This window comes from Eublepharis macularius, chromosome 7 (assembly GCF_028583425.1).
Source record: "Eublepharis macularius isolate TG4126 chromosome 7, MPM_Emac_v1.0, whole genome shotgun sequence".
Lineage (NCBI taxonomy): Eukaryota > Metazoa > Chordata > Lepidosauria > Squamata > Eublepharidae > Eublepharis > Eublepharis macularius.
Genome location: NC_072796.1, coordinates 49,042,615 through 49,064,088, shown reverse-complemented (window position 1 = coordinate 49,064,088; position 21,474 = coordinate 49,042,615). Strand labels below are relative to the sequence as shown.

The 21,474-nt window shown below is 43.0% G+C and overlaps 1 protein-coding gene across 1 annotated transcript in view; it reads left to right on the top strand.

The window, feature by feature from the left end:
* Nucleotides 1–263: 263 nt before the first annotated feature.
* Nucleotides 264–21,474, top strand: part of RIPOR2 (RHO family interacting cell polarization regulator 2) — a 98,414-nt gene continuing 77,203 nt past the window's right edge. Inside the window, exon 1 of the mRNA XM_054985678.1 lies at nt 264–313. The gene's annotated coding sequence lies outside the window, so the exon portion shown is untranslated. The remainder of the gene's footprint in view (nt 314–21,474) is intronic.

Genomic DNA, 21,474 nt, shown 5'->3' with positions numbered 1-21,474 from the left:
TCTTCCTTTAAACAGTTACTGAAATTAGACTCTTGTCTTTAAAATGAAGCATGGCTGAGCATTGTTGAGTACAGACTCCTTTTGCTATCTTGCTTATGCAAATCAGACTTGTTTTTTTCCTAAGTGCAGATGCGGAAGCTACTGCTAGTACCACCACAGTGTTTAGGAAGCACATGAAAGGAAACAGACCTGCAGTAACATTGAAAGCAGCTTTAGTTCAGGGCTGCCGCTTTCAGCTTACTCATGGCCATGATACATCTGGAAGAGGAAGATCTGGCCGAGCTTGATGAAGCAGGGGATAGCTTTTGTGAAGGTAAATGATCTCTGACAAAGCCGTTCCTTTATCCATGCTGACCTGCTAAAGTTGGGACGTCAGCACATTGAATTCCTTAGAGGAAAGAGAGAGTGTGTTCTTGAGACTTGGAATAACTATTTGTATTAATATCAGAAAGAATGCATTTATGTTGTAGGTGAGATTAATGTTAGAAGAGAGCTCATTTCAAAAGAGAGCTCTTGGGACAGCTTGTGTTCCAGTCCTGGGTAAATTTTCTCTGAAGTAAGGCTGCCTATGTCCAAGAGGAATTGCTCCTTAATAAACATGCTTAAGGTGATAGCCTTAAAAAAGGATACCATATATATTTTTATGGTAACACTGTTACAGTAGCGCACTGACACTGCAAGCTGTAAGCCATTAACCTTTTACTGAACTACTTAACACAGCAAACCTTTTTGAGGATATACCTACAAAGGATACAACTGCTTCAGTGTGCAACTGAGATGGTTTCAGCATTTTGTAGATCTTGTACCTGCTAAACCAGAATGGAATCATTTAACGGAAAGGAGAATACTACCTATAAGCTGGGGACCTGCATGGAATAGCAAGAGCGAACAATTTAGAAACTCCACACCCTGAAGATTTCCCTCCTAAGTTCTCCTGGGCTTTAGAAGACTGATTTCCCCTTTCTCCCATTTAGCTGATGCTCATTTGCTCTCAACCTTCTCTCTCTGCTTAGCATTTTCAGTCCTCATTAGATTGTTTTGAAAGGTTTTTTGCTTTTCTTTTGGTAATCTACATACAAAGTCTATATTTCTGCGTGTCTGAGGAGTCCCGCCAGGAAGCTAGAGAATCTTGCCTTTGTTTATATGTGGCCTGGTTTTGCTACTTTCATCAACTACATGGTAGACAGTCAGTTTTCTATTAAATATAACAATATTTTTGTTGTCCTACTACAGCTGCTTTGAGTGAATAAGGCACTTTGTATAGAACCGCAACTTAAATTAGGGAAGTTTGTAATAAAGTGTGTGAAGTCCCAAGTTCAAATCTTGCTCTGCCATGCTTAGACAAGCAAGCCACAATCTCTTTCACCTTTTCCAGGGAGCTTTATAATGTTACAGACAATATAGGTGGTAGTATACCTGAAGTAGTTAGGGAAAGTGCTGTGTCAATTGCAATGGCGCATACATAAAGGTACATCCTTTTCTCAGATAAATTAAACCATAGTAACTCTCAAGTACTCATGTGATTGTAAAGTAATAGATCTGAATGGAAAGAGTACAAAACTCCTTGTTTTCATCACTCTCTAATGTTAAGTAACTTGCATTAAGTGATACTAAACATATGGTGCAAGAGATGGAAAGCAGGAGACCTGAATAGATTCTGGCTTTATGGGCAGAATGCAGTACAGTATGTGCGTTACAGGCGTCGGTCATCTGAATGTAGGAGAGGGTATGCTGTGGAAGCAACTACTCTGATAAATCTGCCCTTGAGATGTAGTGTATTTGCAGATGGATGAGTAATGGGGTCAGATCATCTATGCGTACTTCTTTAAACAAAAGACAAGTGAATACAGATGGGTTGCATCAATAAGTGCTTGAATTTATATTGCTCCTTTCTCCAATGTATAGATGGTTAAAGCATGTGAAAGAGGAAGTGCCACTCTTGTGTGGCTTACCCCATTTTCAGACTTGCATTTTTGGGTATTGCCTTCCCCCCCCCTTCAAGTTAAGGGTAGAACTATTTGTGGTTTCATGATACTTTTTAGAAAGGTTCCTCCCCCTTTTATACAATGAAACAATTGCAGATGCACTCAAAAGAGGAAGACTGGCTGAAAAGCAGCCTTACCCCAAGCTGCTTTTACCTGTTTTAGGTAAGAGATACAAAATGCCCATATCTTTTTACTGGTACAATCGGGGGTGGGGGTGGAGGAGGAATTTTTTTGTGAGTGCAGGGAAATGGTGTGCAGGGAAGGGGCCAAGAAATCCCCTTCCCCCCTGCTAAAAGTGTCTGCATGTAAATTACTCTGCTGGAGATAAATGGTGTGAAGGTCTTTCCCTAACATGCCTTTCAAACCCTCAAGTTGCTTTAAGCACATGAAAAGGACACAGAGTTCTTCTGCCCGGTCTGTGCCTTGGCTCACTCTTTGTTTTCTGCTGGTTGTTGTTATGAGTCCCAGAATGCAGTGGCAGCAGAATAGAGACCTATAATGCACCAAGCACCTGCCATGCAGAAGGTTTATATATCTGAACAGTTTTGTGAAGCTGCTACTACTATAAATAAAATTCATTGGAAGAAGCAATCTTGTTGGTCTTTAAGGTTGGTTGAAAATCTTGTTGGTCTCTAAGGTGCTGCTGGACTCAAATCCTGCTGTTCCACGATAATCCAATGTGGCTACCCACGTAATCTAAAGTAAGGATGATTCCTCTTCATGAGCTCTGTGCAGCCCTACCAACCCATTATACATTTGCCAGTGTTCTAGAGCTTTACCCAGAGAACTGGGTCCAGAATTTCTCCCCCAAAGCAAGCATTTTGTCTCTCTCCCTCCCCTCCCCATGAGACGGTTCTACCCAGCAGACATGAACTTTAGCATTCCAGATAGCATTCTTCTCTCTGTTATCCATTCTTCTCTGTTAGTTATTGACTTTTTATGCCACTTTCCCCAAGGACTCTGCACCTCTTTATTCTTTTTTTAATGAGGCACTTAATCCTAAGAATTCAAATTAAACTTAACAACTTGCTTGCACTTCCTTTTGAGCAGCTGGTGATGCTTTTTTTAATGATAGATTAACCAACAAAAATAACTCCTTACACAGCTGGCTAGGAAAGGATGGTTTCTAATCCCTTACTCTGAATTACTTCACTCATCTGCAGAGCTCACTGACTTCTGGTTTCAACCAGACCAATTTTCACAAATGAAAAAGCCAAGCAAGGCAGCAAGTTTGTATAGCACCTTAAAAAATGCAGGTGATAATTGCTCATGGTTGTTTTTTTGTTGCCCTAATCACAGTAGCCAATTACTATTGAAAGAGATTATACTCTTCTCTGTGCATCTGTATCTGCTGTCACTTGTTCAGGAAGGAATTTAAACAGCTCCTGTTCAGTCCAACCTCCACATATATAAAATGCATTCAGAACATTTTTGTATTCTCCTTGGATGTATCAGGCTGTTACATTTTCTGGGGCTGTTGAAAATTTCTCAGGAGATCATGCTGTGGCTGGGAAACCTTTGTGATTTCACATGACACAATGAGGCTGTATACCAGAATCTGGTATCTTTGATTTGTTGCAAATAAATAGAAACAATAACAGTTCTTATTATCTATCCAGTGGGATGGTTCTTAAAAGCATGTACTTTAGTCAGCATTATTAGACTTCTCTTAATGTATTAATAAATTAATATTAGCCTATGTATCTCTAGAATGATTGCAGTGCCAATTAGATGGCTACTCAACACCATGTTTATACTTGCCTGTAGGGCCTTCACTGTTCCCATTCTTTCATTTTCCAGCTGAGTAGCTTGTATGGATGCTCTTATGCTACATGACCCAGTTTCTGCAGTTTCCATGAAGATGACACAATTTCTCAAGCATTCTGTAATACTGTATATATATTTTATCAAATTACATTAGGTAACCTTGAGCAAACAAATGGATTGGATCTAGCAGTACGCTTTGATTCATGGGGAATCATCTGATTATGGAAGCTTTCCTTTCACCAAGACATTTTGTCATAGTTGTCATGATGAATCTCTAGTAGGGGGTTAGCTCATCTTTCTGCTTGCCTCAGAGTGGATGGGCAGTGAAGAGGGCTCTGGCTGTTACTGACTGAACGGTTCTTAAGGGTTTTTGGTTGTGCTGCTTGCAGAAAGAGAGAAGCAGAGAAAGGCAAGCACAAGATCCAGGAAAAGGAAAGAGGAAAGAAACTGGAAAGGAAAATTGGAAGAGAGAGGGATCCATGGGAGTAAAGGGGATCGAAGAGGCCAGAGGCAAAAATCTGAGAATAAAAGAAGAGACAACAGACAAAGAGGAGAGCCAGGAGTTCCTCTAATGGGTCATATAACACCCATGGACCATTTCAGGTTGGGAAAATGGTGCAGGGGAGAAGGCTGAAACCCTTTCTCCATGCATGCCATGTTTCCAATCAGAATTGAGCACTGTGCACATGGGAACTGAGAAGAACCTATAGCTCAGACCTGACCATTTACACAGGCTAGAGAACATACTCCCAGCCTGCGTACTTCATAATGTGAAACTCAACAGTGATCAGGAGATTTAGATGTAAGCAACACTGATGTTCCAACTATTAACTTGAAACAATCAGTTATATCATTGGTTGTAGACCTGTGATAAATAGATATTCTTAGCTAATAAAAATTACTCTTGAATCACATAGTGCAACATTAACTGCACTAAAAAAACCCCTTAAGAACTTGGAAAGGTTTTTATAGCTTCCTAAAAACAAAAAAGTTCGTCTGCCTTGGGGAGGGAGTCCCAAAGGATGAGGGCCATAAAGAAAAGGCCCATGTTCCCAGTTCCCACAGGTGATTCATTGCCTACAGCTGATTTGCTTACTGGGTCATGCAGCCATGTTCTTCTTTGCCTTCTGCTCAGAAGCTCCCTGCTGGATTTTAATTGCATTGAATTTAGATGGCGTGATTTAAAAATGTATAAGTTGTATTTTCCCCCTTCTGCAAACTTCTTCTTTGAAAATTGGCAACTACATTTTTATAGTAGGCTGAGTCTTGAGGAAAAAAGATTAAGAACACTTTCCTTGGAGAAAGCTCTTTAAGATGCAAATAACATTCACTGTCTGAATGATAGCCTTGTTGAAGCCATGGATTGAACCTGGAATGATAAGCTTTAGCTAGCTGCTGATGAAGTTGCTTCCTATGTTCTCTCTTTTAGTAGGAGCCCAGCTCTGTGGTTTTCATTAGAACTGAGGGAACTGTAGAGGATGGGGAGATGGCTAGAATGCTGTTGATAGACATCTAGGGATGAATCTGACAGAGCTGGTGTTCAAGCTCGTTTAAAAGCTTCTAACATGGCAGCACCAAAGAAATTTACTTCTCTGCTACCACTGAATTACATCCTGTCGAGCTGTTTAGGGCAATTCAGCAACTAATGACTTCTAAATGGGAGTGCGTCTTTGTGGATAAAACCTTCTCCAGTCTGGATGCCAGCGTATCCATGGATCATGGGGTAGGGATGTCTATAGCGTCAGCTAGTCCTGGTTGTAGGGATCCTTTCAGTTGGGTCTCTTTGAATTACTTCCAACAGAATTTGAGCATTCATGTATTTAGGAATTCATACCTCACTTCCTTCCAGTGAGAACCCAAAACAGCTTGCAATATCCTTCACCTCTGTTCCTTTATCTCCCCAGAAACCCTGTAATGTAGGTTAGGCTGAGAGAGAGTGTGGATGGCCCGAGGTCACCCAGAAAGTTTCCACGATTTGAACCTGAGTTTCCCAGATCCTTGTCTGACACTCTAACCACTGCATCATACTGGCTTTCATTGTGAATGCCATTACCTACAATCTGGACCTTGCTGTGGTTGGTTATTGGTGGTGGATAGTGCTGTCAAGTCATAGCTGACTTATGGTGACCCCCAGCGGATCTTGCAAATATTCAATGCATGATGGAGGATTGTGAGCGGAATATTTTCTAAATCATTGATGGATTGTTAAGTCATTGCAGGGGGAAACCTTTTAGACAATTGTCATGATCTGGCTGTGCCAGGAAGTCCTAGAAAGGCCTCAGAAGCCTGTTAGCAGTGGGAGTAGGCCTGCCTACAATTCCCAGGAGCCCCTGGGCCATTTTGGCCAATCAGAACGCAGGGGGCTGGTACTATATAAGTGTGGGAGGAAAAAAAAAGCCTGTGTTCTTTCTCCCAGGGAGCAGGTTAGAGGAGGTTTCTACTAGGAGGAGAGGCCCTCCTCCAGGTAGGGTAAGAAGACAGGCCTGGCAGACAGAGGAACAGTGAGTTCAGTCGCACTAGGGCCTTTTGTTTATTTTGCTTTCACCCATCTATTGTTGCTAAGGCACTTTGCTTGTTTGTTTGATATTCTGACCTCCTTGTAAATAAATCCTTTTGTTTGTTGTTACTCTGCTAGGTCCTCACGCCTGTTTATTGGCCACGCTACGGAGGTCAGAAGGGTTGGGAGGGTACTCTGGACCTTCCCAAGGGACCCTAAATCCCAGAGTGGTGGCAGCATAAGCTGGCTCACCCCACCTGAGGAATGACAACAATTAACTCCTGTCTAATTATAGACCATTTGATTTACCATTCTTAGAATGTTGAGCAGCTTGTGGCAGAGTAACTGTAGCAATACTTGGATGACATGTCTTCCCTCGACCCTTTTCAGTCTGATGTCAGACCTGATTTTGAGATGAGGACATCTTTGCTGGCCCTGGTTGACTATCTCTGTACAACTGCAACAAGAACTAAACCTTGATCTGTTTGCCACCTTTGAGATGATTAATCACTCACTGCTGTGTAGAGTATGATGCATGGATTGTAGGTTAGGCCTTTAGGTGGTTTGAGAATTTCTTTTTACCAGGGCTTTTTTTCTGGGAAAAGAGGTGGTGGAACTCAGTGGGTTGCTGGCACACAGGGCAACTCTTGGTGGGAGGTAGCGCCCCTGGTACCACAATCACGTGCTCAAAGTGTGTCCATGCTCCCAGGACCACACAATGATATCACTTTGCTCAGCTGGAACACGGGGGGGGGGGCGAGGGGGAGTTTTTTAAAGTTTAAATTGCCCTCAGCAAAAATGGTCACATGGTTGGTGGCCCCCGCCCCCTGATCTCCAGGCAGAGGGGAGTTTAGATTGCCCTCTGCGCCGTGGTGCGGAGGGCAATCTAAACTCCTCTCTGCCTGGAGATCAGGGGGTGGGGCCACCAACCATGTGACTATTTTTAAGAGGTGCTGGAACTACGTTCCACCGCATTCCAGCTGAAAAAAAGCCCTGCTTTTAACCAGCTATACACAGAAGATGAGAGTAAACTGAAATGGAATCCCAGTAAAAAAACATCCAACATCCCAAGGGGTGTCATCTGCCAACCAGAACTGTCTGTTCAAAATTGACATCTATGGCAAAGTGATTTTCTGGAAGACCACGATGTAGGCAGGAGGCTGGGGGAGTTGGCAAACTGAGACATATAAACCTTTATCAGAATCATGCTCTGGCACAAGAGTTTGTGGCTGGCCCGATGTCACCCAGCAAACTTCTATGGGCCAAGCTACAAGTGATAAATGACACTTGAACGGCAAGTGAATAGACTCCACATGTATTCCTCCCTGTTCACTTGCGCTCCACTCTACGTGATTGAGTGGAGCGCAAGTAGAGTGCAAGTGAACAGGGAGGAATACATGTGGAGTCTGTTCACTTGCCGTTCAAGTGTCATTCATCACTTGTAGCTTGGCCCTATGGCACAGCAGAAATCACACCTGGGTCTCCCAGATCCTAGGCCATCACTCTGCCGCTGCACCACACTGGCTCTCAGTGTAAGACCCCGTACCCCTGGAATTAAGCATTTTTTTTGAATACTGGTCACATTCATAAATGCATTTATAAGGCTTAGCCTCTGTTATTTTAAAATAAAATATATACCTAGTTCAAGATGCATTCATGTGTGAGAAATGTTAAATTTTTAACAGATACATACTGCTGTATTTTTCATTTTAAAAACCATCTTTTTTATTTCCACAAAATTACTAGTGGTACTGTGTTCTCTTCGGTAGTTAAGCTGCTATAGCACCCTAATGTGTAAATTACGCTACTTGTTGGGAGACTGAGACCAATTTGTCCTGAAAGCTTTCACAGCTCATCACCGTTCTATCTGTCCCTGTAGTTTATCTCCCATTCCCAGAGAACTATGACTACATATGAACACCCTGAACTCCAGTGGAAAGAACAGAAAATGCCGAATTGCTCATCATCATGCAACCCAAATTTCCTGTAGAGTCACATTTCAAAACATTTTAAGTCCCTACTGAACATAGATCCCTTAAGAGGAAGTTAGAGCTCTGGGGAAGAGGATGTTCTCCGTAATTCCTCTTCTATCAAAAGTTTGAGAGCAGCGTCTGCCCCCTGTCTTGGAACAACATTCCCAACTGCAAGCAATATTTCTCCTCTGCTCGTAAAACATTTGGAATAGATGTGGCTTTTGGAAAAAGTTTTACATGAAAACAGATTAGAGTCCTGATTCCTGCATCATTTGATACCTCTGGATGAAGTAGGAATGGTGCGTTCCCTCTCCTCCATTATGCAGATAACATAAGATTTGAGATGGGGCCTCCAACTGAGGCCCATAATGTTATCAGAACCCCTTCCCTGGGGGTTCACTAGATCCAGAGGTCTCAGTTGAGGAATTCACCCCAATGCCATGCCAACAGGAGACTTGATTAACCTTCCAGTGTCAGAGGCAGCTGTCCCTGTACCATATAGGACCAGGTCTTGAACAAGAAGCCCTACACATTCTCCTCCAACCTGACCGAATCATTGGAGATGGCAAACATAAGAGAAGTTCCTGCCTTGCATTCCAAGGTCTGCCATTGAGCAATAAGACAGCTTCTCACAGGATTATGGCTCAACTAAGTCCTTGCAGTTCGAGGCCCCAGAAACAACATTGAGAACAAGTGGAGCTGCTTCCCTCTAGAAATGCATAAGCTTCGGTCTTTAGTAGGAGATGTGCTGGTTCAACCACGTTGTATTGACCGGTGTGTGACTCAGTGCTTGCCAGTCTGACTTCAGTGCTGCCTGGAGGTGGAGGGACAGTCTTGTTGCTGAGCCATAGTTTCCCTGACACTTCCTGATCCTAAGGAGGAGTCCTCTATTATCCTGCCGTCAGAGGACAGAAGAGGTTGAGAGAAAGGCTTGTTCAAGGTATTCCAGAGGGCTTCATGGCTGAGTGGGTATTTGAACCATAGCGTTTCAGGTTCTAGTAAGATTCTAAACAACAGACCACAGTGGCACACGTGATTTCCCCATATTTATTGATTACAGTTAATGGATTAGATCCAAGGACGTCTATCTGTGCACAATCTTCCATTCGTAGAAGGAATCGTGTTTGTATAAAGCAATCATGTATTCATGTAAAGTCTCCTTCCATAAATCGAAATGAAAGACTCTTACTGTGAATAGAAGATTTCTCTACGAACAGAAGAGTACTATTGGATCAGCGATATAATTCCTTGTCTTGAAAAGGACTTGTATCCTTATCAACACACATATTAGAATGATAAACATAGTAGCATGCTTTATATTAGTCTCTTGGGAATTACGTATGTTTAACAGTGTTCCATGTTCCTGAAAATATACATCTATAAATGTATATCACACACAAGAACACACGTGCTGGCTAAGAATGTGAATTTTTAAAAAACTATTGGGTTAGGAAATACATCATTTAACTTGCTATCAAGGACAAATTCAAGCAGGAAACTAGAGCTGGCACAAGGCAACACAGAACAAATAAACTTGCATGGTGTTGGGGGGAGCAGGGAAGGTGTTCAGAGAATGCCAGTAACCACCCTTCAGATGTGTGTGGCTGGAGCCCAGATAATGGTGGCACTTGGATGCAAGCGGAAGTTACTTTCTTGGCACCAATATCCGGAACCAGCACTAAAATATGAGTTAGAGTTTCAGAGTAGGATTTGGGAACTCCAAGTTCAAATCATGACTCTTCTGTGAAAGCTCACTGGATGTCTTTGATCCATTCACACACTCAGCCTAACCTACCTCTCAGGGTTGTTGTGTGGATAATATGGAGATGAGAACAATGTAAGCTGCTTTGAGTCCCCATTGTTGAGAAAGGCAGGTATAAATGAAGTAAATTAATAACTATAGATGGGGGGGGGCAGATAAAATTTAAGTTGAAGGAGAGAAGAACATAGGGAAAGGTGAGCATTTGGAGGCTGCAAGGAGGAGGGAAAGAGGAAATAGTGTGGGGAAGGGGATACAGGGAAAAGTGAAGTACCCCGCACAAGTCTTTGCAGGTTTTCCACCATGCAGCTGGGCCTGGCTCAGCTGGCACTACACAACTGGACCATAGGGGAGAGCCTGTGACAGAGGGAAGGTGGATAGGAAGGAGAGAAGGAAGCAGGAATAGGGGGGAAGGCTAAGGGGATGCAGGGAAGGGAAAGAAGTGAGGGAGGGGGAAATGAGATGCCCCACACAAGTCCTTGCAGACATGTTTTTAAACATGAGCTATATAGCTCATGATATATATACTGCTTTGCAATGTTGTGATGTCTTCTGGAGGGTTTTGATTGAAGTATGATTGGAGATCTACACAGATCTCAGTCAGTCTTCTGAGTTGAGGCCCCCTCACTCAAGTTTTTAAAATAACCTTTTTGTTTTAAAATTCTGAGTGGTGGTAGTGGTGGAGAGTGCCCTCAAGTCATAGCTGACTTATGGTGACCCCTGGCAGGATTTTCATGACAAGAGACTAACAGAGGAGGTTTGCCATTGCCCTCCTCTGTAACCCTGGTCTTCTTTGGAGGTCTCCCATCTAATTACTAAGGCCAACCCTGCTTAGCTTCTGAGATCTGATCAGATCAGGCTCACCTGGGTTATCTAGGTCAGGGCAAAATCCTGAGAAATTAAAAGCACATAATAAATCCTATTTTATTCTATACCTGTTCTTTCCCTATATTTCAGGGCTGTGAAAAAATCTTTGAATGAAGTTACAAAAGTACAGATTAAAAGAAATCGGTGTATTTATTATGCTACACTTAATCTTTCGCAAATGTTAGATTTTATCTGCATTAGCACAACAGCAAAACTAGTTTTTAATGAGTTAGATTCCATTTAGAGTTGGGTTACGTAAAGTTTACAGGGAAGGAAGCTAGCAGAAAGCAGATAGTTTTGATACTTCGTGAGAAAAGATTGATAGTAGTTAAAAGCCTCAAAAATTAATTGCGGTATTTTAGCAGTTAGGAAATTCTGTACAAATAATATCCATCTTTCAATCATTATTTGTAAAAATCAACTCTAGCCAGTTTGGTGTAGCAATTAAGAGTGGTGGGACTCTAATCTTGAGAACCGGGTTTGATTCCCCACTCCTCCTCTTGACGCCAGCTGGGTGACCTTGGGCTAGTCACAGTTCTCTGGAGCTCTCTCAGCCCCACCCACCTCATGGTGTTTTGTTGTGGGGATAATACTGACATACTTTGTAAACCGCTCTGAGTGGGCGTTAAGTTGTCCTGAAGGGCAGTATATAAATCAAATGTTGTTAAGTACAATTCCCACACTCACATAATAGTTTATCACCATTTTTTTTCACTGATTGGTATAGCAAAACAAGACCCTTCAAGCATGCCAGCTTGCCCAGGGAAAAACGGTGTGGCCTTATTTTATGTGACTTTCACAATCCATGGGATGATATTTTGGTACTAAGCACTCCTCAATATGCCTGCTAGTAGCTCTAGAGTCCTTCTTTGGATTATACATCAACTCATTCTTTATCAGTTATCCCATCTTAACCTCCCTCCCACTTCTCCAATGCCTTAAAAAAATTATTCCACAAAAATAAATACAACTGGATAAAGTACTGAAATTGTGCATGTGTGTTAATTTCTACAAGCAGTATAATTGTAGTTCAACTATAAATTGGGTTTTCTTGTTGCAGCATTTACACTCGAATTCTGGACTGTTAGAGTCTAATCATATGATGCATAGTCTTTATATCTTCCAAGGACACAGTCAACAGATATGCATTGGGACTTTTAATTCCCAGCTGCATTATGGGCCTGATCATTTTGGCACTGTGGGGAATGGGAGAAGGCTTTCCTTGTGTGCTATTTATTCAACCTGAAAAGGCTCTGGAGAGCCAGTGTTTGCCCTCATTGGGAAATTTACTTGTGGTGCTGCTGAGCTGAAACCTATATGTTTCCCCAGTGGGGTAAGCAGTGGCTCCTTTGGAATATTTAAGGATGGGAAACAGCATGATGGGGGTGGCTTAAGTCCCAATCTGAATCAGGCCCATGCATGCCTGGGAATTAATCCATGCATGGAGCTCCCAAACCACACCTGTGAAAAGGGTCCTTGGCAGGCTCATGAGGGACATATATGTCCTTGTGATGATGAGTTCCATGTATTAAAGACTTTCAATATATACTGGTTGCAGTCTTGCTCTTGTAACACAGGTGAGAATTTTGACACATACTGATACTGATTATATCAGTAGAACCTAAAATTGTTGTGATCTTTGTCAATATCCAACACCCAGGCCTCTTTGTCTCTCCATTCGCCCTTTCCATTTTTACCACTTACCACAAAGCAGAAGAGGTTAGCCAAATATAAACATGTTACAATTATTAGAATTGTGGCTTTGTGTGTACAAAGAATTTACTACCAATGCATGGAATGGATATTGATTGGAGACGCTCTCTGAATGTGGCTTGTGAAGAAGCATTGCGAAACGGGATGTTTTAGTTGCTAGCGCACCCATTGCCAACTCTCCTGGACTGTTGCTTCCCGTCGGATGCAGCCTTTGTTCTCCACCAATGGTCTTCTGCCTACAAAAAGGAACAAAGAAAGAGATTAATAGATAAGAAAAAGGACTTTGTTTGGTGATATAAACTGTGATTTGGACACATTGGTTGATTGAAAAGCGTGTTTTGGGGTACTAATTGTATGAATGTATATGTATTGAATTGTTAATAGATGTTAATTGCACTTGCACCTTGCACTTTATAAATTAAAAAAAATACTAAAACAAAATTGTGTTGTATTTGATAGGTCTCCTAGGACTGTGGTCCTTGGTCGTTGGTTTCTGTCAGGGACCTCCCCTGTTTGTGCTTTGTGTTTTTTGATCAGTGCCAAGATAATAAATAACATTAATTGTTGCATTGCTACTTTTTTTTTTTTGGCTGGAGTCTTCATCCCTGTTTTCCAGCACCAGAGCAATACCAGTGGCATTTGTCTCTGCGCTTTGGAAAACAACATTTCCTGACTCTGAAGCACTCTTGAAGGAGTGGGAGGATGATGTAGAGCTGTGGGACAGAAGCTAGCAGCCCTTTGTGTCCTTATGTTCTACGGAGTGTTTCCTGAGTGTTTAACATTTGCTACAATTGAAGAATTTTGGTCACAATATTTCTTCTTATGGCAAAGTCAAATGAAATGGAATTGTAATACTTTGCCCTGCCTGTCTTACATAGGGTGCTATAAGCAAAGCCTGAGTAAAGAATAAGAGTTGGCTACCTACTTTATTCCTTATTTCAAGATGGATAAGTAGCAGTGTACAATGTGCTAGATCAAATCAATCTATTGTTTCAGCCTGGTGTGTATCTTACTGTGCAAAAACCTGTCTTTTTCATTATATCACTGCACAGAGTGGTATTCATCTTGAGGCTGTGCAGAAACTCTTCATTCAGTTCATGTGAAGTGCTACCGGAACAGCATTATCACATAGAGAACGTTTCATGTGGCCTTCAAGTGACAGTTGTAACATATAGTTACTCAGCTTGCATGATACAGTGGGCAGGTCTCATTGACCCAGCTGTCTGTTTCAAAATCTCAGAGGAAGGGACAGATGAGGTGTGTGTCCAAGATCAAAGTTAAACCACAAATAAGAACACTTGTACATAACTGTGGTTTATTTCTCCCAGTTAGCTATAGTTACTATCAGTGACATACTTTAGTAAGCGTAATTGTGAGCAAACTGAACCATTTGTGCTGGGTTATATCAGAGAAAACAGAGTGGGAGATACAATTTACAATTCGCTTTGTCATTTCTGAATCCAAAATGTTTCTCCTTTCCTCAAAAGCTCCAGTTCAGGCACATAAAGTTCCCCAAAAGCTCCTTTCCTCAAAAGCTCCAGTTCAGGCACATGATTATAAAGCAGATTGTACTAGGTAAATAATTTCTTTTTTGCTCCAAGGCATCTTACCCGCTGGCACATTATGCCCTTACAACATGGATAGTCTTTTTATTACTATTATCATTTATTATATTTATATCCCACCCTCCCCGCAAGCTCAGGGCTCAGGGTGGGTTACAACAGGAGATAAAATATACAAGATAAAATTACAATAAATTAACACCGCTTTCTAATAAAACACCTGCTCACCATATAAAAACCATAGAACATCTGATGGAGGTGGAGGTGCAGCTTAACCATGCGTGGTCACTCATATATGGGGGGTAGATGGTCAATACCCCCTACAGACATAGAGGAGAGCAGGAGAGAGGCTCATTTGGTAGAAACCCTGATGGGCCTCAATCATACATCTGGCAGAACATCTCCGTCTTACAGGCCCGCCTGAAGGAAAAAAGATCTTGGTGGGCCCAGGTGTCCTCAGATGCTTGTCAACAAGCACCTACTCCTGAAATACGCAGTTCAGGGAACCCATGTTCCCATCCCCCCCCTTGGCATATAGTAATGGTATCCTACACAAACTACAAGTAAAAGGTGGATCTTTCTCAGCTCTTCCTTCCCCCAGCAGCCTTGTGAGGCCTCCAAAAAGTTGCTGCACAGATTGTGAGGGACAAACAGCCATGGAACATGAGGGGCTGTTGTGAAGAAAGGGAACTGGATGACTTAACCCCTGCTTCCCTGTTGTGCCAGTGGAGCCTCTTACATCAAGAGAAATTCCACCAACAGAAGAGGAGGGATGTGTGATATCTGACCCCCCCCCCCCGCCTCTGGGGCCGTGTGGCATTTTCCCATGGTTTTTGAGCTTCCCAGCATCAGCTTTTCAGAGGTCTCTGAGGACTACCAATCTCTAAGCAGTTACAGCTTCCCTATTTTCAACTCTCTTTCATAAATATGTGGGCTAGACATTTTATAGTTCTTGCTGCTTTTGACTAAGAGTGTTAGCTGTATTGTATTTATTGCATAAAGCTGTTTTAATGTTATTTGTATACTGTTTTATCTGTTTTTAATTCTTATTTATGTAAATTGAAATGTTGTACTCTGCCCTGAGCCCGCCTGGCAGGTAGGGCGGACTAAAAATCTAATACAATAAATAAATAATAAATAGGACATAAGGGTTTGTATCCTTGTAAACTGGGGGAGCGTTCCTCCTATTTAAACAGTTTTAATGTCAGAGGAGAAGCCATTTAAGTAGGAAGAAGCTTTGAGGAAGGCCTCAAATGCTGAGCAGAGTGGTAAGATACAAGCCAAGATTCTTTTGCCTGAATCCAAATGCTACACTATGTCATGCTCACACAGAGCATACAATCCAGACAGCACACGTCCTCCTGAAAGCTAATTAGCCATAAACAATTGCATAGTCCCTTCTGTCTATCTAGACTATCTAGAACCTAGAAATATGTAGTACCGACAGCATTTTCATTATTGCTTTTGCAATCATTGCCTTTTCACATACCTGATTTTTACTGTTTTGATAACATGTAACAGGTTTCCAGATGCTTTTCAGGCATATTAATTAGAGAATACAAAACCCTTTCAGACACTCACACATACAAGGCAAGCACTTAAAGATTGCTCAGCCTGTTCTGGTTGCTAAGCATTGTAAGAAACTGGAATGTACAGTTCTGTCAAGCCTGCTCTTTTCTTTTGCCGTAAAAGGGGTGGGGGTGGTGGCACGCAAGAAAGACTGGCTGCACAAAAAATATGATTTTCAAGTCTTCAGATTTTCATGGGAGAAAACTCAGTACTTCAGGGAGGAAAACCCAATTGCTTTGCAGATAAGAATGTTGTGCTCCATTTCCACATGTATTTTAAAGACATCTGAGCATGGCAGTCAGTGAGAGAGGTCAGAGTTGACAAGGTTTTACAAACATGACATTCTGCAGTGAGTTTGGCAACAAAGCAACCACAGCAGCAGAAGTCTATATACAGCATACAGTATACTCCCTAAGGGACTACTTGCTGCCCTCCTCAAAGACACCCTTGCTAGTGAGCCGCTGACTTTAGATCCATTATGCGCATTAGCAGAATGAGGTGATAACCTGGAGTGTTAGAATTCTAAACTCCATGACTGTGCAGGGGGGCATATTTAAGAATGGTCTCTGTTTAAAAAGCTGTCTGCATGTAACAGATATCATTGGAGAAGCTCCTTTCTCCCAGATAAGCTAGTTTAATACGCCTCATCCCATGAAATATGTAGAACGGCTCTTAACTGTTCTGATATTACTTCAGCAATGTGACCCTTTCCTGTTTTTTCTCTTAAATTAATAAAAATATAAATATAGTATTCCGGCTTATTTGAGTTATTTCAGATGAATTGTTAGTATGGCATTCTCCTAAAAATGTTTTACGAGAATGGTAATTTATTTTACAAAATTTATATCCTACTTTTCTGCCCTCACAAGGGCCACCAAGATGTCTAGCAAATTAAAATGTACAAAATAAAATCATATTTTAAAACCGTTAAAACTAGTCTCTCCAAAATTTAGAACTGGTGCACCCTTCAATGTACCTATCCTTTCATTTTCTTTGTGATTTTATTGCATCGTAAATATATGGGACAAGTGGCGGGGTGGGGTTGCACTCATGGAGAAGGAAAAATCCTATCCTCCCACTGGTCCCTGCTTCTTCTTTTGTTTCTATTGATTTGTTCAATCGCTATCCTTAAACTATCCAGCCACTGGATTTCCCCCCAACTGATACCATTGCCCAGTTTCCTCACCACAGAATCACACAAACAATATATCTTAGTCCTGGGTGGCCCCTCAATTGTGGAGCTTTTGATCTGCATGGGAGAACCACTCATTTCTATTATAGCTATGATTTGCATTTGCTTGTTGCATTTTATGTTACTATGGGGACTACCAATTGATGAGTCTGGTGTGTCAATCCAATAATGTATTAAACACATAATTAGCTTTGTTATTGTTATTATCAGTAATTAGAATGGTCCCCTGTTTCATTGACATTGTTATGGGTATATTGTTAGTAATAATCTCAGGCATGTTACCATATATTATCCATATTTGTTCCCATCACACATTTCCCATCATTTCCCCCCTAGCATCATCCCCATTGTAAATGTTCATAAGGATTATCACAAATTGTTCTCTCAGTGGAAATAATTTGCTTTGCATATTATTCCTGAATGTTCAGAAAATTGCAGGAGAACTAGCAACACAGATTGCAAGATCTGAGAATAGGCATCTTAGACGACTGTGTGATTCTATCACAGACAATTGTTTGAGAAGATAATCAGTGCCAAGCACTCAAATATTATATTTTGCTAGTATTAACGAACAGCCCATTTGTGTAAATGTAATACAGCCTAGAGTGAATCCCAAAACAGATTAGTTTGGGCAAGGATGCCTTTCTTAAATTGTCCAATATAAACTTTGCTTTCGGGATTCTCAGTTTGTGATTTGCACTTGGCTGCTTCCTAGGTGACCTATTTTAATGCAGTGGCAGATTACACTTCAATGGGTGAATAATTCATAGGTAGCACAATCATGGTAACAATACAATAGAAGCTTTTATGCCTCTCTAATTGTGGAGGGCAGCAGCGTTCTCTGGCATTTTCTACTGATTTAGCAAAACAAGACACACATGAATTGACCAGTTCTTTCAAAAGTAGCAACATCTGGAACATTGAATGATGTGAAAAGCAGGTTGGGGCAAACACATTGCATCTAGATGTTTTTTTAAAGAACTTGTGATTTCATGGGGGCTTAGCAGAATATAACACTAAATGAAGAAGAGGAAGAACGGGAATGTATTGGGATTTTTCCATTACTACTGGAAAATTATATTGAATAGCTTGCAAGTCATGTCCGCAGGTAAAAATGAGAGAAGAGGGAAATGGGGAGAGGAGAACTATATCCTAAGGCTTCCTGAAAGCTCAGGAAAAGTTTTTACTTGTTGGATCCACATTATAAATGTTGAAAAGCAAACTGAGGCATGTTCATTACACAAGTAGCTGTTGAATTTTTTTTCATATGCTTTCATATATCAAGTCAACTTAGTTTCCAGTTTCACTGCTAGCCTGCAGTCACATAATAACAAGCTGAAATGAGTTTCTTGTGCTAATGGAGAAGACATATATCTAAATTAGGAGTTGACAGAATGCAGATGGCAATCTATGGATAAATTGTGGGCTGGTTTGTGGTAGATATTCTACAGCTCATGGCTCAGAAGACACAAGAAGTCCTCATTGGCCAGTAGTCTCTGTCCCAGTGGAGTGAGGGGGCACAGGAGTTTGAAGGGACTCATCTCATTTCTTCCCCCTCCCACTATGTATAGTGCCACCACTCAACCGCTGCTCTTTCCCTCATCTTCTGGCATGGGGTGTCAGTAGGGGCTCCATGCATGTGCTGTATAGTTGCATGTGCTGCTAGCTTCCACCTCATTTTCTCCTGTTTGCTGTACAACCTAGCCTACCCAGGAAGTTCTTGCCAATGTATGGGAGAAGCAGTCAAATGTAAAGGTGAGACTCACAGCCTGGTTTCTTAAAATAGAAATATGTTTATTTGTCACACACCTCTAAACTCTAAAGCACAAATATATAAGGAAATCATATCACAGCACTAAAGGGTCACTGCAGATCTAGGAAAGGAACTAAAACATGTAAGGCTAATCTAAGCTTGAGAGAGACAGATAGCACCTAAGCAACCCCTCCCTGGGATAAACACAAAACCTGCTGAACGTAATAAACAGAGGATGGTCCCTCCATTTCCCCTCACCTTATTGGGTGGGATTCCCCTCGCCCTATTGCACGGTTGGGTATTGAGGTTGGGGTGAAATCCCACATGGATCACTCTCCTGTCTTCTCTCCAATCAAATCAGAGTGTACATTTCAATCCTTTATGGCCCAGCACAGGTTGTCCAAATAGCCATCCATCTTCCCCCCTCAATGGCAGTTGAGCAAATGGTTATGTTCAGGCAGGAAGCCCATTCAAGCAGAAACTAACGTAGTTAATAGCCCCATTCCCAGGGGAAAATACTATTTTTCTGAAATTCCTTCACTCTCAAGATGAGCCTTGCCTTCTCCCCCACTCTGAATTCCAGAAAGTTACCACCCTTTGAGAGATTGCCCCCATTGCCACATAAACCAGTCTAGTAGCACTACAGCTGTTTCTTGCTAGTAATGCTGACAAAAATGCTGTTTTAAAAGATCAAATAGAAAGACAGATATCCCAGCGTATGGTTTATGTGGTGCAACAGCTGGTAATTTGGGCTATCTCTGCCCTCTCTGGGGCAGCCATTTTGTAAACCATTCCCTTTTTTTTTACAAGTAACTCCAGCTAGAGGTCTCCAAACTACGGCAAAAAGAACAAGAACTCTAAAGCTTGAAATGTGTCCATCTATGACAGGAAGACATATTTAGGTTAAACCAGGACTAAGTGTGTGACTTTTCCACATGATTAAATATGCTCCAGCTGTATTTAAGCCTTCTCATTGCTGTTCCTTCTCAGTTTTTTTTAAAAAAATCTAGTTAGATGTGCATTCCCTTGCAGCACACAGCCTCCATGATTAAACATATAATACATCAAAAGGTAAGCCCAGAATGATGAGCATTGCTGTAGCTTTGCTTCTGTTTACCCATGGAGAATATTTCTATTATGTATCACCAGCCTGTGTAAAATGAGAATGTATACTGTATGAACCACATAATCTGTGAAAGGCACATGTGTGCCCTTTGCTCCCTTAAAATAATAGAAACAGGAACTCGGTGCTTTTTCTGGCCACAATATCTATGTAGTTTAAAGGACCAAGTGATAAATAAGCAATGCATAGATCCTTCGCAACTGATGGGATACACACAGATTTTTTTACTGAGGAATATATTAATGTACATTTGTTTCTCAGTTATTGCACACAGTTCACATCTTTTCCCTAAAGACCCTAAATAAATACCCAGCCAGCGGACCAGAGGGAAGACTGCCTCCCTGAGGTCCGTTGGCTGGCCCGGCCCCGCCCCGGCCGGCTGATTGGCCGGCCGGAATTCAAATTTGATTGGGTGCTGGCTGCCCGGCTGAGACCGAGTCAGCCAGCACGCCGGCCGCCGCGCCTGCCCTGCCCCCGCGCCTCCCGGCAGCAAACCGGGCACCCGGTAAGTCGGGCGCCCGTGCTTGCAGCCTAGGCTGATGGCGCGACGGGTGGCAGGCGCTGGCGACAAACTGAGACCACACACTGGCTGGGTGAAAATAGGCCATAACTTTATTGCGAACAGCAGGTAAGGAGCGAAGGCAGTCATATGGATCGGATCCCCACGCATCGGCTGACCCGCCTGCCAGCCGATGAACCCTCCCCCCTCAGGACCCAGCTGAGGGGGGGCACCCAAGGAGCGGCATTAAGGGGGAGATCATCTGGGTGTACACCCCTGCATGATTCCCCTGCCGCCTGGTGGTGAGTCCGCCTGGCAGCCCCCGAGCTGGGCATGCACCTCCGTGCCTCACCTCCAAGATTCCTTATGGGAATCCCCTTACAGGAACCAGGGCGGAGGCCCTGATTCCCCCAAAAGAGATCCGATCCAATGACCAACCGCCACCAGAGCCCCCCCCCGGGGGGGGCTCCCGCCAAAGCTCCTACCGCCGCAACCACTCCATCAGACCATCCCTGAGGTCCTGCAGCCAAATGTCCTGCCCCCAGCTGGACAGATGCACCCCATCTGGGCGGAACAATGCCTCCATGCGGAACGAGATGTCTGAGTGCCGAATGAGCAGGCCCCCAGCAGCAGAGATGTAATGTCCCATGGCGTGGGCCACCCTTTGCCGGATTCCATCCACCTTCTCGGGGTGGTGCGCAAAACGCCAGCAGCGCCTCTGGAGCAAGTCCGACCACAGGAAGAAAGTCCGAGGGAACAGCCCCCTTAGATAGTCCAGGTCGCTGCACATCGCCCGTTTCAGCTCCGGAGCCTCCCGCCTGCCCAGGTCGTTTTCTCCCAGCTGGATGATCAAGGCGTCGGGTGGGCTCTCCCGGCGGGCCTGCCGAAACAAGGTGGGAACCAGCGCCTCCCACCACATGCCCCAGGAGCCAATCCAGCGAATCTCGATGCGATCGTCCAACCCGAGGTGTCTTCCCCATCCTGAGGACGCCGCATACTTTCCGGCCCAATGCACGATACTGTGGCCGCAAATCCAAACAATCCTCCGGCACCCTGAAACATGAAGCATAAACAGACTCAATGAGCCAGAGCCCGGGCAGGGCGGATGTAAGTGCGGAAGGCCCGGGACCGCCACTTGGCCGAGCTGCTGGATGGCAGACGCGGGGAGCCCGAGGCCTGCCGCCACCATGGCTGCGCCAATGCGGAAGGAATGGG